Below are 7,010 nucleotides of genomic sequence, written 5' to 3' on the forward strand. Positions count from 1 at the left end.
GGCGCCATCTCCTCGCGTTGGACCGCCCAACGGTGTAATTTGCCGCCGGGCGGTTCCTCGACTCTTCATTTCTTCAATTTTCTTCCCTTTTCTTTAGTTTAAGACCTTCATCTTCAACTTCATTCTTCACTTTCTCAAAAATGCTACAAAACAATGCAAAACAAGCATAATATCGCTAAAATCAAACTCTCTACTGACTCATTTATTGAGTTTTGCTTGATTCTAAGCTCATTCTAAGTAGTAAAGGGAGTAATTTGGTCTAAAATGACATATGAGAATAACTGTTTTTCAACCTTTATCAGTAGTATGGCCAAAATTGGGCAACATAACATTACTAAACATCAATGATGAAATACAAGGGTGGAGACACCTCTATTTATAGGCCAAGGGTGTCTCCTTCTAACCCTAAAAGCATGATCTACCACCTTTGCTCTCATTGGCCAAAAATGAGGCCTTCTAACCTCCAATGATGGGAGGACATGTGGCCACTCACAAAACACAATCCTCTCCATTCCTAGAGTGTCATGTGGCCACTACTAAAAGCAAAAACTCTCCACTCCTAAGGTGCCATGTGGGTACCTATAAAAAAGTAAATCCTCTCCAATGGAAGAATGACACATGGCACACACTTTCCATTTGGTTTGGATGTCTAACTTTAGGGAAAATCCTATGCTACTTAGGCCTTAATACAAGCCTTAAACAAACCTATACTACATGGCCTAATACAATGGCCTAAATTCCTACACTACTCTTCAACCCATGCTTCATGATGGCTCCAAGGTGGTCCTCAAGGTAAAGTTGACACCATCTTCAAGGATGACTTTCACTCTCTTGAAAGTGCTTGACCATGGCTAAGGGATTTTCCATCAATCCCTCCCTCTTGAAAAGGATTTGCCCTCAAATCTTCAACATGGAACAAGGCAAACTTCCTTATCTTCTATGGATTTTTTTGTTCTTCTCCACAAAGGTCAAATACCCATTTTATAACACAATAGAACAAATGTTATAATAGTGAGTAAATGAAGAATATAGCTCCATACAATGATACACCTTAAATCAAATTAATGATCAAGGTCTTGAAGTTTTTATTTGTCTTGTGTTGGATGTATATTTTTGAAAGACTATTCATTCCAACACAAGAGTTAATTTTTAGGGATATTCCATCAGATATCCCATAGAATTGTAAGTGGAAACTTTTAACTAATTACCATAGTTCATAAAAAATTATGTAACTCTGTCTATTATGATATGCAGGATGAGTTGGTTGAGCAAGAGATTGAAGGCACATTTGTACCAGAAGTTAGGAAGGACATCTTGGTAGCAGCCACAAGTCGGCCAGACCGTCCAGGTCATGTGCGTGCCATTGGAGGAGCTACTGGATTGAGGGACTACTTTGGCCTTAAACCAAGAAGCACACAAGTAATGACTCCGAAATTGGTTAGTAGCATCATGGAACAGGTGCAAGTCAAGTACGGGAGCAAATTGAAGAATGCTTAAGAACGCTCGAACAAGAACTTGCGATGATCAGACCACAACAACAACAACAACAACAACAACAGTCACAGCACGAGGACGCCCCTACAGATGATCCTACCAAACCTCCTGTGAGCACCAACGACTCATGCTCTAATGAAGATCATATTAATATCAATATTCAATATGATTTTTTGGTTGATGAGGATCCTCCACGCATAGTGGCCATTAGAGTACAGCTTGGAAGAGGCCAGACCATTCATGGTACTCCTTTATTGCCCACTAACACGCAGGTAAGGATTGATGATGTTAGAGACCTCCAAGCTCGAGTGCCAATGCCAACAGATGAAACCCAATTTGTGGGGGAAGCCTTAGGCACATTTATAGCTTGGCCTACTTGCGATGATCAGACTACAACAACAACAACAACAACAACAGTCACAGCAGGATGACGCCCCTACAGATGATCCTACCACACCTCCTGTGACCACCAACGACTCATGCTCTAATGAAGATCATATTAATATCAATATTCAGTATGATTTTTTGGTTGATGAGGATCCTCCACGCGTAGTGGCCATCAGAGTACAGCTTGGAAGAGGCCAGACCATTCATGGTGCTCCTTTATTGCCCACTAACGCGCAGGTAAGGATTGATGATGTTAGAGACCTCCAGGCTCGAGTGCCAATGCCAACAGATGAAATCATATTTGTGGGGGAAGCGTTAGGCACATTTATAGCTTGGCCTAAGGCCTTGATCGTTCCATATTTTGGCCCACCAGCGGTATTGTATTCTTATTTTTATTATTTAAATCTTCAAGTTATAATTAAATGATTCCTAACTTCTGTAAATGTGACTTGTAGGTCTACTGACCAGAGAAACAAGCAATGGCTCAACCTGAGGCTCTTGTGCAAGCAGAAGACGATGATCCTCTATCCATATTCATGTCAAGATTACCTCAGTTAAAAAACAATTGGTAGCGGTGCAGTGGGAGTTAAGAACGTTTGGCGTCCAGTGCCATATTCCATTGTATATTGAATTCAGTGATGCATATGAGCTTATTGGTGGAGATAGAATGTTGAACATTTCATGCATACAATTGTGGTGCATGTAAGTTTTTTATTTGTTAATTTCCTATTTGTATATCATTATAGTATTATTACATTTTAATAAATATACTTAACTTTATTCTTATAGGTACATGGACACCGTCGCAGTGGAATCAGGTCGGGGGTCAATTTATGGCTTTCTTGAACCTCAGACCATCCAACCATCTGGAAACACATTAGATTCTAGAAAGAAATATATGCAAACATGGATGACCGAGTCTAAGAGAGAGATATATATGGCGTCATATATTGACGTGTATGTTTTCCCAATATTGCAACTTTTACCAAATTTTAATCAATAAACTCACTGGTTGTTGGTACATGATAGGGGCCATTGGCAACTCGTGGTGATCATTCCAAAAAAATCACAAGTTGTATGGTTTTGTTCTCTTCATAGGAAGATGAAACCAGAGTTGAAGTCCTTGATACAAACATAAGTATTACATTCATTCCTATCAATTCATTATGATATTAATATATTAACTTATGTTTCTAATGTTTCAAATGTTTCAAATTTGTTTAGAGTTCTGACTAGGACTAGAGGACAAGAAATTGATATTATATATCCTAAGGTTGGAATTCGTTGATCTTTAACCTTTAATTTTCGTAGTCAATTTTAAACCATTACATTTGACTAAGTTCTTTCACATGTTTAGTGTAATAAGAAGAATGATTCCTGGGCATGTGCCTACTACGTCATGTCATGGATGAAGGCAATCATCCGAGCAGAAATCAGAGGAGATTGGACTGAGGTAGAAATTTACATTAGAAAATCTTACAAATATCAATAAACTTTTGACATTAAAATGAATAAGCTAGTAGAAACGACGTCCGCCGCCTTGGCGCCCTCCCTGGTTGCCTGGGCGGCGGGGCCTCGAAGCTTGGGCAGCCAAACTGAAGGCTCGGGCCTTAAATGAGGTGCTATCACCGCCCGACCGATCTCCTTGGATGCCTAAGTGTCGACTTTCGTGGATCAAGCCCTGTTTCTGCTCTGTTTCGACTCTATCGGATCGGCCCCTATTTTTGCATGTTTCTAACCTTATTTAAAGGACCCTAGGGCTGTAGGTTTTGTATCTCTAACAGAGAAGGGCATAACAGTTCACTCTTTTCCCAATTCTTAGGCTTTCATTCTCATTCTTTCTTTCATTATTCATAGAGTTCCCTCATGTCTATGGGGAACTAATTTCTATTTGTTGTTGGGGGATGATGTAACCTTGTAAACTCTCATGTATTTAAATTGATTCTTAATTCCATATGTTTTTCCATTAATTGTTAGAGTAATTCATCTGTTTCAATGCTTGTTGTGTTTAACTCATTCATTAGCATGATTTATGAATTGCATGAGTGTAGGGAGGTTCCTTACAATTCAGGTTCTTGTTGAATTAATCCTAAGGGTTATATTGCTCGGGGATGAGGGTATAAGTCTTAGTCGTCTTAATCTCTTGATCTTCACATCTTATTACCAGGAATGCTAGGAATTGTATGAACTGGTAATTTGGGACAGGCTTATTCTCCGAGGGATCGGGTTTAGGTAATTTAGTGAGTGTTGTTGGCATTAATGCATAAAGAAGAATTCTTATATACATGAGAGGGAACTTGGTGAAATCTAACCCCAGCAACATCCCATCTCATAATTAACATTCGTTCATCTCTGTGCTCCTTTGCTATTGATCAATTGCATTCATATTTAATTTTATGTTTTTTGCATTTAAACCCAATGATCTCTTTTTATTTTATTTAAGTCTTAATTAATCTTGTTATCACACAATTGTTTAGCGTCGAGAGTCCTCTAGGATACGATATTGGTCTTACCATTTTATATTACTTGTGCGACTTGGTACACTTGCCGATTTGCCCCCAACAAGTTTTTGGCGCTGTTGTCGGGGACTCACGGTTTAAGCTACTCTATTTGTGTGATTCTTGATTAACTTTGACTTTATTTTTATTTTTTTATTTTTCCTATTTTTAATTTTTAAATTTTATTTTTATTTTTTATTTTTTGTGTTTTATTCTTTTTATTTTCGTCTTTATGCTAACAATATTTTTCTTGGGTTCTGTGTTTTGTTTATGCAGGATACAGTTAGGACTAGGAGCAACAAAAATTTTGAACCTCTTCTTGAAGGACTTGAGACTAGCAGGAGGCCAAAAAGAGATAGATTATCTAGAGAACCTTTTCTAGAGAAAAATTCAATGGCCTCCCAAACTGATGAGGAAGGCGCAGGGAATAAGGGTGGCTGGAGCACCTTGGCTGATTATACAACAGTTGTTGGCCCTCACCATTTTAATAACATCGCAAAGCCGAGGGCCAATGCTGCAAATATGGAGATGAAGCCTGCTCTGATCCACCTTGTAAAGAGCAACCAGTTCAATGGACTGTTACATGAAAGTCCATATGAGCATCTGACCACCTTCAATGAGATATGCAAAACTGTAAAGATAAATGGGGCGCCAAATGAGGCTATAAAACTTAGCCTGTTCCCCTTCTCTCTTGGAGGGAATGCTAAATTATGGTTGAACTCTTTTCCTGAAAACAGTTTCACTTAGTGGGAAGATGTGGTTACAAACTTCCTAAACAAATCCTTCCCACAATCAAAGATTAACAAAGGAAAGCAGGAGATCTCTTCTTTTAGGCAAGGCATGGAGGAAACCTTGGGACAAGCATGGGATAAGTACAAGAGCTTGCTGATAAAGACACCTACTCATGGTTTTGATGAAGCAACGATAGTCATCCTTTTTCTTAGTGGTCTTGGCTCACAAACAAAATTGATGTTAGATGCCTCAACTAGAGGCAATATCAAATGTAAGACCCTTGATGAAGCCTATGAGTTGATTGAAAATATGGCTGCCAATGACAATGAGATGCACAATGAAAGAGGAGCTCCAGCCCAATCCAAGGGAGTTCTAAAATTACAGTCTTATGATGCCTTGCTTTCTCAGAACAAGATAATTACTCAACAATTGCAGATCTTGACAAAAAGAATGTTGAAGCCACAAAAGGAACTTCAGAATGTGGCACATGTTCAACGGGAACTTTGTGAGCTATGTGGTAGTGACCATATTAATGGTCAATGTGTGGTGCCCAAAAATCTCAATGAAGATGTTAATTACATGGGCAACTAGTTTCGTCCTAATAATTACAACCAAGGGTGGAAATCTCACCCAAGCAATGGTCAGGAACAATTTGGGCAAACTGGTGGACAATTCAATAGGCCACCACGACAACAATAACAACCCTCTCTGGCTGACAGAACCACGAGGCTTGAGGACACTCTCCATCAATTCATGCAGGAAACTACCTCTGCATAGAAAAGCATAAACGTTGCTCTAAGGAATTTGGAGATGCAGGTTGTTCATATAGCCCAACAGTTGCAAGAAATTCCTTTCAAAGGTTTTGGGGCTAATACTAAAGTTAACCCCAAAAAGGAATGCAAGGCTATTGTGAGTATGACTGAAGAGAGGGAAAAAGAAAAAGAAAAAAAGAGAGAGAAAAAAAATGAGTTGAGAGAAAAAGAAGAGGAGGAAGATAGAAAAGAAAAAAATGAGTTGAGAAAAAAGGAAGAAGAAAAAGAGAAAAAGAGTGAAACAAAGAAAAAAGAGAGAGAAGAGAGAAAAAAAAGCAAAAAGAAAAAACAAATGAAAAAAATGCGACTGATTTTCACCACCCAAAGGAATGTTCCACGGAAGAAAAAGAGATGCAATCAGGGTGCTTTAGTGAGATCCTTAAGAAATTGGGGATAAAAATTCCTGCGACTGAGGCATTGCAACAAATCCCTGAATATGCCAAGTTTTTGTAGAAGCTCCTCAAAAGATGGTATCTAAAGGAGGACTGTTGACAAATTGGCAAGTGTACCAAATCGTACAAGTAATATAAATGGTAAGACCAAGTATCGTTTTTCCCAAGAGACTCGTATGGCTTTCTNTTTCGCGTGAATTAAAATAATAAGACTTGAAAAATAAAATTTAATAAATTGGTTTTTCAGGTTAAAAATATTAACATGCAAAATAAATATTGATTCAATTGATAAGTGAAAACAATGGATGGATGGATGTTGTTGGGTACTAACAATTTCATCTATTCCACTCTCTCTTACATACTACCCTTGATTATTAGATTGATTAAATTGTTATGCGACTTTCTTAGCCTCCCCTTAACCCGATCCCTCGGCGAAAAGGGCCCAATATCAATTACCGGCTTGCTATCTCTAGCCTCCCCTAGTAATTAATACCGCATTATAAATTGAAGTTAGCGCAATTGATCGTCCTACCCCTATCCCTAGGTGGTATTGCAAAATCAAGAGATTACTCACCAGTTCATGTCATTGTCGCACGTCCCCATGTCAATAACGACAAACAACGATATACCGAATGAGTTAAACGATAAAAGCCTTAAGCACAGATGATAACCCAACAATAATCAATCAACACATA

Source organism: Vigna radiata, unplaced genomic scaffold (genome assembly GCF_000741045.1).
Source record: "Vigna radiata var. radiata cultivar VC1973A unplaced genomic scaffold, Vradiata_ver6 scaffold_51, whole genome shotgun sequence".
NCBI lineage: Eukaryota > Viridiplantae > Streptophyta > Magnoliopsida > Fabales > Fabaceae > Vigna > Vigna radiata.